This window comes from Sarcophilus harrisii, chromosome 4, assembly GCF_902635505.1.
Source record: "Sarcophilus harrisii chromosome 4, mSarHar1.11, whole genome shotgun sequence".
Classification (NCBI taxonomy): domain Eukaryota; kingdom Metazoa; phylum Chordata; class Mammalia; order Dasyuromorphia; family Dasyuridae; genus Sarcophilus; species Sarcophilus harrisii.
This window is the reverse complement of record NC_045429.1, coordinates 303,465,946-303,481,488: the sequence shown is the minus strand read 5'-3', so window position 1 is coordinate 303,481,488 and position 15,543 is coordinate 303,465,946. Positions and strand designations below refer to the sequence as shown.

Below are 15,543 nucleotides of genomic sequence, written 5' to 3'. Positions count from 1 at the left end.
AGGGAGAGTTCATGTTTATTGATGGATAAGTTAAAAGCACAGGCCTTGGCTGAAATTGTATTGAAATAGTAAATCTCTCTTCTTTAATTTTGTGGAAGGAGGGGTGAGAAACACAGCAGAGAAAGAAGAGAAAGAAACTGAGGGGACTTACCCTATCTATCTTCTTGTATGGTAATATATTTGGGACTTTACTTTTTTGATGGAACTGAATACTTGACCTTTGTCAAACTCATATTTGAGACAGAAGCATGGGGGAGGATTAGAATACAGGAGTCAAAGGGAGATTTCATGTTTTCTTTGTTTCTATAAGGGAAACTGCATTCTTGTCAATGTCACTAGAACCAACTAGTCTTGAGATAGATCTAGAAAAGTACAGAAAAAAATGATAGTGGATTAAGGATAGAAATCCCAGTTTATTTCACATGTTGGCTCATTTATCTGAAATCCTGTTCCTTCAAAGTAGCAATGATTCCCATGTTTTAATTTGGATCAATGGGGGTGGGAGGGAGGGAGAAACTAACCTGGACAGTCTAGCTGCTTCCATCCAGCTAATGACTTAGGATATCAGCAAATGAGTTGTGGTCATTCACAGATTCTCAACACTTGGGACCCAATGTTGACTTTCTGCTGGTAAACTCCTTATTTGCTGAATGGGTTTCTGAGATCAAAGTAAAGACTGTAAGTAAGAAAGAGGATTAACTTTAGTTTTCTATTCAATATAGTACCTAGTCCTTACCGGTCTGTAGTGTTTATGTTCATTGAATGGAGGAGAAGGAATACAGAGGGAGAGGTTAACTGAGGGGGAAGTGGGAAAGCCTCAGCCAGAAATGTCTGGGCTGAAGCCAGGATTAGGTCCCAGCCCGGATGGAACCATCTGCTAGGAGTGTTCTAGTTATGGAGATTCCTCATCCTTTCATTGCTCTTTCCTGGTGACACCTGCCCTGAGGATCTGGGACAGTCCTTCCGGCAATTCTGCTTCCTCCTTTCTCTCCAACATTGAGGACTCAATCTAAGGAGGAGATATGTGGAGATTTTAGCCTAAAGAAATTGATTAAAGGCTCCAATTTGTGTTCTCTAAGAGACTACGGATTTCAGTAAGGAATTATAACTGTGAAAATTGAATGATTTTATTTTAAAAACAACAATAATAACAACACTTTCTCCTACCATTTATTTATTTTTTTGGTAATTTGCCCTTAGGCTGTGTGCCTGAACCCTGTTTGTTCTTGGCTGCTTGCTGCTGCAGATGGTTTCCTTCTGTTTTCTCTCTCCCTCTCCCTTTCCAGAGTATCTGTCTTCAGCGGAAAGAGGTGCTTTTCTTCCACCTTCCCTCCCCCTCTTTTCCCTCTTCCTTCTCACAAGTAGTTCTCCCCTTGCACCTTCAGGCATTAATTCTTGACTCCTCTTAGAACAGTGCCCTAAAGTATGAAAAATGGCCCTTTCACTATTGCTGCCTCTGTCTTCACGCTCCTCCATCCTTACCCTCCCATTTCTGAAGCAGCCCCTAAGATGCTGTCGGTTGTTTGGTTGTTTATGGTGGAAGTCAAACACACTGCCCTCCACCCCCTCCTAATTTCATCTAGGTGATATTTTAATAAATCTTGCAGACACAGCTAGACTCCATACATTACTTACCAACCCCCTGAAGGTTTTCATGTTCTTTGATGGATAAGTTAAAAGCACAGGCCTTGGCTGAAATTGTATTGAAACAGCAAATCTCTGCTCCTCTTTCATTTCCCAGAGGGAGGGATAAGAGACACAGCAGAGAAGGAAGGAGAGAAAGAAACAAACTGGCAAGAGATCCTTCTACCTGATATTTGACAACATAGTCATCTCTGAGACAACAAGGCCTAATGAAACTAGATTACATGGTTTTACTTTGACAGATCATTTTGAAAAATGTGATATTTTTATTCTGTTTCTCTTATTTGTCATTATTCTTCTGCCTGAAGGAGTGGGAAAGAGACACCTCTACTGAGTCATGGAAGACATTAGTATAATATTTGAGGCATACTAGGGAGCAGTGTTAGAGGTGGGAAATTGAAATTAGTGAATAAGATAATAAAGTAAGATATAGAAATCGATCTTAGTCATCTTTTTTTTTTTTTCTTATTGCTCTTCATCTGGGTCTTACTATTTCTTCTTTCCTGCTTTCTTTCACCTTTCCCAATTATTCTTCATGCTTCATTTCTTCTTTATCTGTTTTTTTCCTCCCTATCCTCTCTCATTTTTTCTTGACTTCTCTCTTTTTCTCTCCTCCAAAAATGATCAAGTTAGAAATATAGAAAATGTGTATCTTTGCTTTGAATTACTATTTAATAATTATTTAGTGCTTTAAACTTTACAAAATATTTAACATATTTTAAAATAATATTTCATTTTTACTCCAATTACACGTTAAAGCAATTTTTAACATTTAAAAAAAATTCAATTCCAAATTTTCTTCCTTCCTCTTTGCCTACAATTCCCCTCTCCCTGAGACAGTAAACAATCTGATTTAAGTTATACATGTGAAATAAATGTTTTACATATTTTATCGATTTTCTTCCCTCACAAAAAGCTTTGACAAGGGACAAGTGACTTGTCTGGGTCAAACAGCTAGTAAGTGTCTGAGGGTAAACTTGAACTCAGCTCTTCCTGACTCTAATTCTTGTCTATGGATTATACCATTACCTTCCATAGAAGAGCTAAGATGATTATTTAATTTGCTTATCCCTTTTTTGACATCACAAGGAATGGAAGCACTTGGCTTTTTCTCTATTGAGAAACAAGGATAGGCTTGAACTGGTGAGAATCTTAGGTCAAGGAAACACCTTAATCATCACACTTTTTAATTAACTAGAAAATTAATCATAGCATTGGAGTTGAAATGGAAGTTAGAGTTCATTTAGTTCAACCCACTCTATGTATAGGCAAAGAAACTGACCAATGGGGTTATTTAATGATGTACCCCAAAGTCATACTAGGAGGCTTACTTGGAACCCAGGATCTTAAACTACAATTCAACCTGCTGATGTTGAAAGATAACTTGTCTTCCCTAAAACTACTCCATGTTTTCTAGTTAGCAGTGTATGTCATTAAAGGGATTGATCATTTTTTAAATTAAATTTTACTTTAAGTCTAGCTAACAGGGTTTTATAGCTATGCTAGATAGTAAAGTTGGAATATTTCAAGGCCTTCTTTGCCCTCCTTTGGACAGCATGGCCCTGGAAGTGTTGCTGAAATGAGACACAACTTCTTTGTACCCCCCAAAAAAATTGCCCCAAACAATCTGATGGAACTACTGATTGAGCAGTAAGAGGTTAGCTTGGATATTCAGTCTTCAGAGTACTGACCTGTCTAGCTTAGAGACCCTACTAAATAAAGCAAGAGATAGCATTCCTCCTTTTGGGGTCAAGCTTCAGGTCAACTCTTCCATTGAGAGTTTATCATCTGAAGAAAATCATAGAACTGAATATAATCAATTGGGGAGAGATACTGGAGAACAAATATCTAGATATTTGCCAAGGAAACAGCCAACCACAATAAATATCCTAAGTAGCCTTGGAAAAATGTTTTAATTTCACTTCATTCATTTCATTTCTTTTTTCTTTTGTACTTCATTGTAGTTTTGTTTTGTTTTTTCACTTACATGTAAAGATATTTTTTGTAATATTGTCAGTTCCAAATTTTTTACCTCTTTCTCTTCTCTCCTCCCCAAGACAGTAAACAGTCTGATATAGCTTATACATGTACAATCATGTTAATATTTCCATATTAGTCATGTTGTGAAAAAAGTCATAACAAAAGGGTAAAACCATGAGAAAAAAAAAACAAATTTCAAAATGTGAAAATAGTTTTGCTTTGATCTGCATTCAAATTCCCATAATAATTTCTCTGGATATGGATGGCATTTTCTATCACAAATCTTTGGATCTCTGTATTATTGAGCTAAATCTATAATAGTTAATCATGATATAATGTTACTCTTATTGTATACAGTGTTCTCCTGGATCTGCCCACTTCACTCAGCATCAGTTCATGGAAGTCTTTCCAGGTTTTTCTGGAATATATCTGCTCATTCTTTCTTATATCTCAATAAGATTATATATATCTCAATAGTATTCCATTGCATTCATATACCACAACTTGTACATATGGGTCCTTTCCCCTTTTTTATGATCTCTTTGGGACACAGACCTAGCAGTGGTATTGCCCTTTGGGCATAATTCCAAATTGCAATGGTTTGATCAATTTACAGTTCCAACCATAGTGCATTATCTGTAAAATTAAGGAGTTGAAATAGATAGCTCCTAAATTATCTTCTACTGCTAAATCCAGGATACTATGATTTCCCCCATAATTCCAGTGTCTTCCCTCTGTTGATTGTCTTTAATTTATTTCTTACATAGCTTGTTTTTACATAATTATTTGCATGTTGTTTCTCTATTAGACTGAGCTCCTGGAGAGCAGGGACTCTCTGTGTGTGTGTGTGTGTGTGTGTGTGTGTGTGTGTGTATGTATGTTCTTTAAATCTGCAGTACTGGCACATAATAGGTATTTAATAAGTATTTATCAATTGAGTGACTAGAAGGAGTGTATTTTCAAGTAGGAGGAACTTTGTGAATGCAAAAAGATAAGAAAAGCATGTAATTCCATAGAGTATTGGTATTAAAAAGACGACCTTTTGTTTATGAGAGAAGTTTGAGATCATTAGATGAGCTTTGCGGTTTCCCGAAAGACATCCAGTTCTTTTCCCTCCTATTTTATTCATTGTCCATTTACACTATTCTTTTTCTTAAATTAGCAATGCAACGAAATAGAAAAAAATCGAATGCAAAAGACAAGAGATTTCTTCAAGGAAATTAGAGATATCAAAGGGAGGGTTTCATGCAAAAATAAAAAGATAAAAATAGTAGAGACCTAACAGAAGTAGAAGAGATGAAGAAGAGGTGTCAAGAATATACAAAAGAACTGTACTAAAAAGATCTTAACATGATGGTATAGTTAATAATCTAGAGCCCCATATCCTAGAGAATGAAGTCAAAGTGAACTTTGAGAAGCTATAAAGCTAGAAGAAGTGATGGAATTCTAGCCGATCTATTTAAAATCCTAAAAGATGATGCTGTTAAAATACTGTACCCACTATGCTAGCAAATTTGGAAAACTCATTAATGACCACTGAAAATTCAACTTATGTCCCAATCCTAAAGAAGGGCAGTGCCAAGGAATGTTCATATTATCAATATTATCAGTTACTTCTGTTATTTCACATGGCAGAAAGATTACACTGAAGAGTCTGCAAACTATACTTCAGTATATTAGAGAATTCCCAGAAGAGTAAGCTGCTTTTGGAAGAGGCAGAGGAACTAGCAATCAAATTGTCAATGTTTCCTTGATTATGGAAAAAGTTAGAGAGTTCTAGAAAATTATTTCAGAAAAAAAACATTAACTACACTAAAGCCTTTGACTATGTGGACCATAATAAAATATGGCAAATTCTCATTCTCTCTCTCTCTCTCTCTCTCTCTCTCTCTCTCTCTCTCTCTCTCTCTCTCTCTCTCTCTCTCTCTCTCTCTCTCTGTCTCTCTCTTACTGAGGCAATTGGGGTTAAGTGACTTGCTCAGGGTCACACAGCTAGGAAGTGTTAAGTGTCTGAGGCCATATTTGAATTCAGGTCTTCCTGACTTGCTGGTGCTCTATCATTTGTGCCACCTAGTTTCCCCAAATGTGGCAAATTCTCAAAGAGATGGGAGTACCAGGACATCTTAGTTTATCTCCTGAGGAACCTGTATGTGGGCCGAGAAGCAACAATTAAAAATGAAACATGGAACAACTAATTGCTTTAAACTTGGAAAAGGAGTATTACAAAACTGCATATTGTCATTTATTTAAATCATGTGAAATATCAGACTGGATGAATCAAAAATTGGAATTAAAGTGGCAAGGAAAAATATCAATAATTTTAGATATACAGATGATAATACTCGGGCAAAAAGAGAAGAGGAATTAAGAAGCCTATTGATGAAGGTGAAAGAAAAGAATGTAAAGGCTGGCTTGAAATATGGAGAAGCAGCTTGATGGTGCAGTGGATGGTGTACTGGTCCTTCAGTCAAGAGGACTTGAGTTCAAATGTGACCTTTTTTGTATTTTATCTTTTTTGTATGTGGAAATAGATTTTAAAGTATTTTAAATATTTGTATTTCCCCAGTTACATATAAAAAAATATTTTTACATTTGTTTTTAAAACTTTGAGTCCTAGATTCTCTCCTTTCCTCTTTCTTTTACCCCCACCCTGCAATTGAGAAGACACATGTTTGTTATGGCATTTTATCTTGTGCACTCAGGTGCATTTTTACAGCTAGATAAGCACAATGAAATTTTTATTCATCAGGTCATAGATTTAATTTAACTGGGATCCTTGTTGTTCTTGTTGAGTTATTTCAGTAGTATCCTTCATGATCCCATTTGGGTTTTTCTTGATGAATATACTGAGGAGTGTGCCATTTCCTTCTCTAGCCTTAGAAGTCATCTATTCTAAAATCTTCATTTTATAAATGAAGACTGAGATCAGTGATCTGCCCAAAATCACATCATTAAAAGTGATGGATCTGGGATTCCCATTTAGGCCTCTGATGCACTTATCCATTGTATTTTACCAGTCAATTGTTTGATGATAAAAGATATCATTTATTGTGGAATTATTGCTTGTCAATGTCTGCCTTTAATTTACAAACATCCTTATTGAGAATGCTTTCTAAATATATTATGATAATTCTCATAAACATTTCATATAGATGGAAAGATAAACACAGTTTTTGGTAATTATTTGGTCTCTTTTGATTGATTTTGGTGTTACTATATTTATAAGATATGCTTTAAAATTTTAATAACAGCTTTTTATTTTCAAAATGCAAAGATAATTTTCAACATTCACCCTTGCAAAACCTTGTGTTCCAAATTTTTCTCTCTCTCTCTCCATCTCCTCCCTCCCCTACTCAGCAAGTAATCCAATATAGATTGAACATGTGCAATTCTTCTAAACACATTTCCACACTTATCAAGTTGCCCAAGAAAAAATCACATCAAAAGGAAAAAGAAATGAGAGGAAAAAAGCAAAGAACAACAACAAAAAAGATGAAAATATTATGCTGTGATTCACATTCAAATCCTCTCTCTGATGTAGATGGCTCTCTCCATCACAAGACCATTGGAATTGGCCTGAATCACCTCATTGTTGAAAAGAACCAAGTCCATCTCATAATCTTGTTGTTGCTGTGTATAATGTTCTCTTGGTTTTATTCACTTCACTTAGCTGATATAATAACTCTTTTCCGGTCTTTCTGATATCATCCTGCTGATCATTTCTTATAGAACAATCATATTACATTACATTCACATACCATAACTCATTCAGCCATTCCTCAACTGATAGGCATGCATTCATTTTCCAGACCCTTGCCACTATAAAAAGTACTGCTACAAATATTTTTTGCACATGTGGGTCATTTACCCTTTTTTGTGATCTCTTTTGGATAGAGACCCAGTAGGGACACTGCTGTATCAAAGGGTGATACAGTTTAGACATAATAGATATGATTTTTTAAATATATTTTTGACATCTTTACCTTAACATATTTTGTGAAGTCATCCAACACCCTTAATTGCATTACCTTCAATATAGATCTCTTTTTACAATTAGTCTTATTTATCTGTTTCCTTCATTTTGTTCTGTTTAGAATGATCTCTACTTCCATTATAAGCATATTTGAAATTAAGCTTTTTGAATTTTAGGTTGGTATGTCCACTTTTCTTGATGGTCAAAAATTTTTTGCGATAAAAATCTTTGCAGATCTTTTCCATTTTCCTTTTGTTGTTTATATCCTTTACATTTTTACCTTTAAGTGCCTTTGCTTCATTGTTTATTGTCAATTTTTTGTTGTTTGTTTTACTTACCAATGCTTATCTCTTTTTTATGGAATAGTATTAATCATATTTTTTATTAGCTTTTTATGTAAGATTTTACAGATGAGTTCATATTCTAACCTGGTTTTGCCTTTAGTTTCCTTATTCTTTTCAGCAAGTCAGTCAAATATTTCTAAGATGCTTTTTTAGGCTCTTTTTAATTCTTGTTATATCTGATTTATATCAGTTAAACTTCTGTATAAAAATTGATTGTAGTTTGAGTCTTTATCTTTTCATCTATATCCCATATTTGTTCATCAATAATTTAATAATTTAGGATTGAATTTGTCCAACAGTATCTTTTTTATTTTTATTTATTTTTTCTAGAAAAACAGCATAGTAAGATAGAGAGCTGATCTTTAGGGAACTCTAGTCCTACTTATTGATAAATGTCTGTATGACCCTGAAATAAACTACTTAACTTCTCAGTGTATGAGGCAACTTTCTGAGAATATAAGTTGCAGAAAACATATGATCTTCATTGGTAGATGGAACCTATTACATTGATGAGATCACAGGTTTGATCACAAATAATTCTTCTAGCTTTGTGCTATTTTTTATCTTTGTACCAGGATCATGGAACCATTTTGCATAAAGAAATCTTAGAAGTCATCTGTTTTATAGATGAGGAAATTGGGCTCCCCAAAAGTTGTTACCTACCTAGTAACATAGGTAATAAAAGGGATGGGATTTGACTATCTGGGTTTTCTGACCTCAAAGATTATCATTTTTTAGAGCTCACCTTTATTAAAAATAAGTTATTTCCTGTCTTATTGATATGCAACTAATACTATTTCCCCCCTGATGTTATTGAGTAGTTCCCATGCCTAGCTCTTACTGATACTTTTATTGAAGAAAATGTTTATATATATATATATACATACACACATATATCTATATATATCTATATCTATATCTATATATATATACACATATATTTCTACCTTCTCATTGAAATCACTGAATATATGTTGATTTAATTTGGCACATCTTTAACACAAGTTCTTCATAGAATTTCTCTATTTTTGATCCTCCCCAATCAAAGTTAGCATCTAAACTACAGTTATTTAAGGTAAAAAGCATTGTGCTGTAGTGGTAAGCATTAAGCCTGCAGCTGGAGGGCTTGGGTTCAAATTCTGTTTCTGACACTTTCTAGATCACTTATGGCAAGTCACCTTATCTTCATTGCTTTATTAAAAGAGTAGAGTAACTGGAGTTGGCAAACTGTGACCCATAGGCCAAATCTAGCCCATTTTGTATGATCTGAGAACTAAGTTTATCTTTGTACCAGGATCATGGAACCATTTTGCGGAAAGAAATCTTAGAAGTCATCTGTTTTATAGATGAAGAAATTGGGCTCCCCAAAAGTTAAGTTACCTACCCAGTAACAGGTTTCTATGTTTGGCATGTTTTTCATTTTTTATTCATACATACAAAAGAGGCCACACAAAAGCAGGGTGAGAATTAGCTTATAGGTTGTAGTTTGCCCAGTCTTAGATTGTATGTGCTCCGAGGTCCCTTCTAGATCTATAATTTTTATGGATATTTGTTGTAAATACATATGGACACAGCAATATGAGTGGACCAGATGTCCTGTGAAATGATCGTTTTTGTTGTCTTTTGCATTCACAATAAAATTCCTTTATTAGTTTCTTCAAGGAAAATCTGTGAACCATCTTTTGCTTTTGCTATGACTTTTCTTTCCTTCTTAAGGTTTAAGTGAGAATGTCAAGAGTGATATGATTCACTGCTTCTGATATTATATCCTCTGGTTTTTCGACATTCATAGTACCACAGCTACATTAAAGTTATTAGACAAGCTAAAAACCATATGATTCTTAGCACTATCTGTCCCTCTTTCTGTCACTCTGCCTCTGACAGGATCTATGCAGGACTCAGGGCCATTTAAAAATATTTCTTTGTTTTCTAACTTAAATTAAGCTCCAACCTGACTTGTACTCCCAGCATTGGGAAAGGTAGGCAATAAGTATTTCCTCTAATTTTCCTGCAGAAAATAGATGCTTAATAAATATAGGTTAAATAAATAATTACATGAATGAATTAAAAAATAAGGTTCAGCACTCAAGGAGCTAGAGCTTTGCTGTCCTTATATCTTTTTCTCTTCCGTCAAACTCATCCTCTGGTACTAACTTTGTTCTTAGTGAATAGAGACTTTGGATCTTTCCTGTATGCCTAATTCATCAACTTGGGTTAAGGGAGAAGACCAAAAATGATCATTTTTTGCTGTTCAGCTGTTTTTCTGTTTACTTTTCACAACTTATGTTTTTTTCTAAAGGGGCTTTTTTTATTCTATGATTAAGATAGCCCAACTTTCTTCATGCCTTTTAAACACTCTTGTTTCCCTCCTATCCTCATTCCTGGCCTCTTCATCTAATGCTTTCAACCAAATGGCATACAGTTAATGTGTGCACACCTGTATTAAAAAATGTCCAGAGGAGGACAGCTTCTATTTTTGTTCCAAAGGAGGATAGTAGGAGAATCATTATTTTAGGGGATATCCTCTATTATGATGATAACATTTTAATAATAGTGTTTTCACAGAATCATAATTATCTAGAGCTGCAAAAAGCCCTTAGATTCCACCTGGTCCAACTTATTTTTATAGATAATAATAGTCTCACACAGTTTTCTAATACTTTAAGGTTTTCAAAGTATTGGCATTAATACAAGCATTTATATTCCTAGTCTACATATAATGAAACTGTCAAGACGTGTCAAGCCAACAAGCATTTATTATGTACCTACTGTGTGTCAGGTATTGTGTTAAGTATTAGAGATTCAAAGAAAGGCAAAAATAATCCCAGCTTTCAAGAAGCTTACAGTTTAATGGGGGAATCAGTATGCAAACACCTTTGTACAAACAAGCTCTATACAGGATAAATTAGATATTCTCAAGAGGAAGGGTAGTAAGTAACAGAGAAGGGCTGTGAATCCAGGTCCTATTGTTCCATATATTCTTTCTATTACATATATTCTATATATTCTTTCTATTATACTGATTTGGTTCTCAAAATAAATCCTTCCCCTGAGGGAAGGCATCTTACCTCCTATTTATTTTTGGATAAGGAAAATGAGGCTCAAAGAGATTAAATGACTTTTCTAAGCTCACATGTCTAGTAAGTGTTAGCCTGGGATGAGAAATAAGGTCTTCTGACTCCTAATCTATGGTCTTTCCAGTCTATCATATACCCTCATGTTTGTATATATGCTAAAACATTTCTATCAGTACTTATGGTTTCTTCAGCTAAAATAGAAATATTAAGAAATTATTTTTTCATTGAATTTGGAAATATAACTCCTCTGCTATCTAAAAACCCAGAGTAGATTAGGAGATTGATAAACTGCACAAATAGCAACAATTTTATGTGTGTAAAAATTCAGTTAAAGTCTGCAAAGTCTTATTAAAATCACATATAAGGCATTGTCCTAGGTATTATGGGATACAAAGATAAAAACAAGCAGTCCCTGCCCTCAAGAAACTTCTTGTCCATTCTACTGGGAGTATGTAATATGTATATAAGAAATAAATACAACATAATTTCTAGAAGGGAGAGACAGCTAAGTAGGAAGATTAGGTAAGGTTTCACATAGGAAATGGTACCTGAACCAAGTATTGGAGGATGCTAAGAAAAATGAAAAGGCAGGTTGGTGGCTCTGTGGGGGGAACACTGGGCCTGAAGAAGGGAAGCCCTGAGTTCAAATCCAGCCTCAGACATTTACTGTGTGACCTTATCACTTAACACTGTATGCCTCAGTTTCTTCATCTGTCAAATGAGATGGAGAAGAAAAAGGGAAACCACTCCAGTATCTTTGCCATGAAAACCCCATGGACAGTGCTGCTATATGCTGTGATTACAAAGAGTTGGACATGACCAAATGAAGGAACACGAGGGAGGAGACAGGGATAAATACATTCAAGAATATGGGAAAGAGCCATGCAAAGAAACAGAGATGGCAATGTTGAGATTGAGGACCAGGTAGTAGATAAGTTTTGGTTGGAATCTAATGCATATGGAGGGGAAGAAGATGAAATAATTCTGAAAATGTAGATGAGAGTCAGATTGGAAGAATTTAAGTTCCAGTATGAGTGATTTGTATTTTTTTTTCTTAGAAGTAATAAGTAGACACTGAAAATTGTATAGCACAGAAGTGACATGATCAAGCTTGTGTCTTAGGAATATTATTGTGGTAGTTATGTGGAAGATAGATCAAAGAGGAGAAAAAGGCAGGTAGACTAGAGAAGCAGATGAAGATCTGAGCTAAGGTAATGGCTTTGTAAGTGGAAAAATAGGAAATAAATGTGATAGATGCTATGTGGGAAGAATTGGAAAAACTTGGTAACTGATTAGATATAGGGATGAAAAAGAGGTCAGATCCAAAGATAATTATGGGGCTGTAAATTTGAGAGACTGGAAGAATAGTAGTCCCCTTACTAGAAAAAAAAATGTTGAAAGAGGAGCAGATATTGGGTAAGAAGGTAGTGAGATCTGTTTTTAACATCAGTAACTGCCTGTTGATGTCTCCTGGATATTTCTTTAACATCACAAACTCAGTATGTTGAAAACAGAATTAATTATCTTATCTTCTAAGTCTGGAGATGTATATGTGTATTTATATATACACCAAATAGAAGTAATTTATGTTCAGATGATAATAAAACCTGTGGAAATAAGTGCAATAGTCAAGAAAGTGTAGAGGGAGAACAGGACCCTAGATACATCTTTGGTGGATACCCTTCCCTAGCAGGTGGGAGATAGATAATGATTGAATGAAGGAAAATGTCAAGGAGCTATTGGTTATGAAGGGAGAGGTTGACAGGATGAAAGCTTTCAAAATGGTCAGATTCAAAAAGGACTGGGAGAAGAGTGTTGAATTTAACAGATATAATGTTTTTTGGTAACTATCAGGAAAATACTTTCTTTGAAGTGAGGTCAGAAGCCAGAATGTGTAGGTGGAGAATTGAGTTGAGCTAGTCTAGCAACTAGTATGGAGTTTCTTTCTCAAAGAACTCCATGACACCAGGGAGGGGATGCCATGACATGTAAGTTAATTTGGATTTAAGTGAGGCAGGGCTGTGCAAGGTCACCTGTCTCATTTTCTCCTCCAGACCCATCTGGGTCCAGTGGCCAGATATAGAACAGACCAACTGGAGATGGCCCTGGATGTTGGGGGAGACCTCGTCCTTTTTAACCTAAGGTCTTCAACAGGTCTCATTTTGACTGAGGCTGCACCCATTCAATGGTTAAGGTTAGGGAGCCATTAAGGCAGAGAATCTGTTCTTTCTCATTGGCCACCAATAAGTCCTAGGCCAAGCCCCTTTTGGTCATTGTTTGGTGCTGATTGATTCAGATTGAGTGGGAAGTAAGGCAGTGAGGGAGTGGGGAGTGGTGGGCAGCAATCTAATGAGGTGATTGGCTGCTCTGTGACAAGGTCTGGGGAAAACTGTTTTTCTTAGCCTATGCATACCTAGTGACTGTGGGTAGCCTGGAATTGCAAATTTAGTTGTAGTTGTTGAAGGGAGTTGAACAGTATTGGCATTTTCTTCTTTTGATTTTCTAGAATCCTGCATTATATCCACCTTACCCAATAGCAGTTCTTGGGGCATTGGCAAGTCAGAGACGTGTGTGTGTGTGTGTGTGTGTGTGTGTGTGTGTGAGAAAGAGAGAGAGAGAGAGAGAGAGAGAGAGAGAGAGAGAGAGAGAGAGAGAGAGAGAAACAGGGAGACAGAGACAGAAAGAGGGATACAGAGAGACACACACACAGAGACAGAGACAGAAACAGAAAGAGAGAGAATCAAACAAGAGAAAGAGGAGAGAAGATAGAGAGCGCTTCCAAACTAAAAAAAAAAAAAAAAAAAAAAAATTAGTGAGCAGATGAAGTAACAGAAGAGCCATTAACAGCAGCATATGCCTGAAAACACACACACACACACACACACACACACACACACACACACATACACACACCACATAGCAGCCCACTGAAACAGAGAGAGTATGAGAGAAAATGAAATCATTGGTAATTACTTTGCTGCCATTGGGACATTCCCTGCTAATTTACAGCATTAGTAGAACTTAGGGATGCTATTCTTGCTCCTGAGCTTGGGCAGTGTAGTCCCTCGACACAGGCAACCATAATTATCTGCATTTAACTGAAGGCTTGTAAAATCTTATTTGTCTAGCAAAATGTGAGTATAATTGCTGTAAATTAAATAAAGATGCACTCTTAGATATGTCATGACCCCATCCGACTTAGCATATAGAAGGTTCGCCCTATAAACCTGTTTGTCCTCTTACTGCTAAAACCAGTGCCATTCTCACACTTATTCTACACACTCTAACCTAGGGCTGATTCTTCAGATTTTTCTTGTGCTCTACTTGTGCGCATGTGTGTGCATGTGTCTGGGAGGTAGGGTATTTATTTTTTTTAATACATAGCATAATTTCTCTCACAAATCTTTCATCTCTTTTTTAAGTGGCAGGTCTGATCAGAGTGGACTTGCTCTCAAGCCACAGGTGGAACTGTGAGTACTTAAAACATTCTTTGTCCTTTTCCCTTTTCTTGGTTTGGGATTGTGTCTCTATCTTGGCCTCTCAATTTCCTCTTTTCAGAGTGCCCCATACCTCAGAGTTGGAGGAGTTTGATGTAAATCAACTCAAGCCACAATGCACTCCTGTGTTTGTGTGCATCTCTCCTCTTCCTTTCTACCAATGGCAGCTTATCTTTCATTTCCTTTTGGAGAATCTTGCAAATAGCTTTTTACTTGATGCAAAATGCTTAGTGCAGGATGATTAGCATAAAAGGGTGGTTTTATGGATGCTACATGTGCCTTCTCTTGGAAGGACCAATTGACACATTTGGGGGATCTTCTTTCCAATATTGCTTTCTGAGGTTATCCAATTAAAAAAAAAATATATATATATATATATATATATATATATATATATATATATATATTATATATATAAGTATGGGCTGACCTGAGAAGTGCTGGGGTAATGATTAATGTAAAAAGGAAAGAAAGTTTGACCCTGATGAAAGCAATTCCCCTGGATGAGAAGCAGACAGTAGGAAATGGCTGTCCAGATGAAGTACTTTTTTTTTCTCCCTGATGTTCCAGGTATTACAGGGCTCTTCTTTCTTCTACTTCTTATTTCTTTTCCTCTTCCTTTTCCTTCTTTTCTCCTTTTCCTCCTCCTCTTCTTCCTCCTCTTCTTTTTCCTCTTCCTCTTCCTTCTCCCCATTTTTCTTCTCCTTTTCCCCTCCTTCTCCTTCTCTTCCTCCTCCTCCATTAATGCAAATTAGTACTGGTTTCAGGAAGATGTTATGATAAAGAAATTGAAAGTCTTTTTGTCAGGGTTTCTCAAACAATTTATGTTTGAATCTTTAACCCACGGAATATTCACTGAGATGTGTTTAGATTGTAGTTAGTTCATTCACCACCAATTGGGCCATATTTGGTGATTCTGAGATACTTAAAATTGTGCTTGGCAATTTTTAAAATTTTAAAATTGGCAGTGTTCATTTTTAAAAAGAAACCACAAATCCCTATACCTTTCCTTTTTCTCCCTTTCTCCC

General features: G+C 35.7%; 1 protein-coding gene across 8 annotated transcripts in view; it reads left to right on the top strand.

Moving 5' to 3' along the window:
* The window catches only part of RBFOX3 (RNA binding fox-1 homolog 3), a 942,623-nt gene that overhangs the window by 320,843 nt on the left and 606,237 nt on the right, over positions 1-15,543 (top strand). For 7 of the 8 annotated variants that reach the window (XM_031968495.1, XM_031968493.1, XM_031968491.1 and 4 more), the window contains exon 3: positions 14,441-14,488. The exons of the other annotated variant lie outside the window; for it this stretch is intronic. The gene's annotated coding sequence lies outside the window, so the exon portion shown is untranslated. The remainder of the gene's footprint in view (positions 1-14,440; positions 14,489-15,543) is intronic. 8 annotated transcript variants of the gene reach the window in all.